Below are 2,500 nucleotides of genomic sequence, written 5' to 3' on the forward strand. Positions count from 1 at the left end.
CAGATATATTCGCTTGTTAGATCTATAACACAGACTCCTGACTCTGAGGAGGTACAAATTCATCACACATCACCGTTAGCTTCAGAGCTAAATGCTGCTAAATCAAAAGGAACACTAAAGTGTCCATGCTGATTTTTTTTTTCTTTTGAGCACTTTCCTGAGCTCAGGTGTGTTAGATTATTGTTAGATTATTGTTAGATTATTGTTAGATTATTGTCATATTATTGTTAGATTATTGTCAGATTATTGTTAGATTATTGTTAGATTATTGTCAGATTATTGTTAGATTATTGTCATATTATTGTTAGATTATTGTTAGATTATTGTCAGATTATTGTTAGATTATTGTTAGATTATTGTCATATTATTGTTAGATTATTGTCAGATTATTGTTAGATTATTGTTAGATTATTGTCAGATTATTGTTAGATTATTGTTAGATTATTGTTAGATTATTGTTAGATTATTGTCATATTATTGTCAGATTATTGTTAGATTATTGTCAGATTATTGTTAGACTCTTTACAAGGATGTTTACACACCATTTTTAAATAATCTGAGAACATTCTTGAGTTTTATTGATCTGATGAAGACAATTTCATTTATAAATCTGAAAAATAAAACTGGAAGAAAAGTCTGATTAGAAGTGTGAGGGGAAATAAAATCAGCTTCTTGCCTGCGACTGACACAAACATTTTTACATTTTTAATACATTTCTTTATTTTTACCTTCTGACTCAAAATGATAATCATCTCTACTGAAAAAATGTAAAATAAAACCACAACATAAAGCCTTTTCGTTCTGATAAGTTCCTGGCGGCTGTTTTGAGGTTTTGATGTATTATAGGAATTAAATAACACAGAAAATTGGGCAGGAATAAAAAAAAAGGTGGTTGTCTTGTTATAATATAGAATATTATTATTTTATCAGACAATCAACAGAACTGTGAGGACGACAAGATAACGGGATCATTTTAGATTTACAGCGTTTCAGAGTGTTCGTTTAGCTGAACAACACGTATGGTGATAATAAATGGATTGTGATAATAAATGCTGTGATTTTAGCTGTGAATCTGATTCGTAAAGAAAAGAAAAGAAGAGAAAAGATGGTGCATGTAGTTCTTGTTAAATTAAGATTTTATTTTAATGAAGTGTGTGTGTCTGTGTGTGTGTTTGTGTGTGTGTGTCTGTGTGTCTGTGTGTATGTTTGTGTGTGTGTGTCTATGTGTGTTTGTGTGTCTGTGTGAATGTTTGTGTGTGTGTGTCTGTGTGTGTGCGTCTGTGTGTATGTTTGTGTGTGTGTGTCTGTGTGTGTTTGTGTGTGTGTCTGTGTGTGTGTTTGTGTGTGTGTGTCTGTGTGTATGTTTGTGTGTTTGTGTGTGTGTGTCTGTGTGTGTGAGTCTGTGTGTATGTCTGTGTGTGTGTCTGTGTGTGTGTTTGTGTGTGTGTCTGTGTGTGTGTTTGTGTGTGTGTTTGAGTGTGTCTGTGTGTGTGTGTTTGTGTGTCTGTGTGTGTGTATGTGTGTGTTTGTGTGTGTGTGTTTGTGTGTGTGTGTTTGGACTGATGGGGTTCAGGTTAAAGGCCCAATCTTTAGCGCTGTACAGGACAGAAGTGTTCAGTTTTAATGTTCAGCGTCTCCTGAAAGTGTTACTATGTGAATCGCCTCCACACGCCGCCGGCTGACAGATTGAGTGAATCTATTAACTGAATAAAACCCTGTCAGCACCTCCACAGGCAGCAGCACGACGCGGGTGAAACGACAGGTCGACCGACTTCCCGTTTGCTACCACAAACCCCCCTACATCCCCCCTACACACACACACACACACACCACCCGCTCTCTGTAACAAGCCGCCAAATGAAGCCAAATTGATGTGAAAAAAACATGGAGTGTCGACGGCGGAGCATCCTGGTGCTGTGACCTTGAGAAAGTGACAGCCAAGTCGGGCTTCGTCCTAAATCAATTCACGTGAAGCGTCGCCTCCTCGGCGGTTTTTCTTCGTCGCTGAAATCTCTCACCTGAAACTGAATTTATAACCGAGTGTAAACAAGGTGCGAGAGCAACAGCACGGAGATAAGAGAAAGTCCATTAGATCCTCCGTGATTGTGACTGCGTCTTTCCTGCTGCTCTGTGTAAGCCGTATTAGTTTTTGTTAAAATAAATAAACAAACAAACAAACAAACAAACAAACAAATAAATAAATAAATGGAGAATTTGTTACTCAGAGTCACTCTACACATTTTATTCAAATTTAATCTGATATTTAAAACAAATGCACTTATATTTCTTACACAAGACTCCTTCAGCTGTACGGAGCAGGGTCTGAAATGTTCACACTGAAAAACTATAAATGAATTTAAAGCATTAATAAACGCAGGACGACGAACCGCATTTTCTGAACAAATCCATGAGCATTTTCTACAGAACACGGAGCTGGAGCAAAATAAATTGTTGTAGAATAATACGGATAATGAGTTTGATGCATTTTGTTTTGTCACAC

At 36.6% G+C, this 2,500-nt stretch overlaps 1 protein-coding gene across 1 annotated transcript in view; it reads right to left on the reverse strand.

The window, feature by feature from the left end:
• rnf220b (ring finger protein 220b) overlaps window positions 1-2,500 on the reverse strand; it is a 36,721-nt gene that overhangs the window by 13,900 nt on the left and 20,321 nt on the right. The window lies entirely within an intron of this gene.

This window comes from Tachysurus vachellii, chromosome 11 (genome assembly GCF_030014155.1).
Source record: "Tachysurus vachellii isolate PV-2020 chromosome 11, HZAU_Pvac_v1, whole genome shotgun sequence".
Taxonomy (NCBI): domain Eukaryota; kingdom Metazoa; phylum Chordata; class Actinopteri; order Siluriformes; family Bagridae; genus Tachysurus; species Tachysurus vachellii.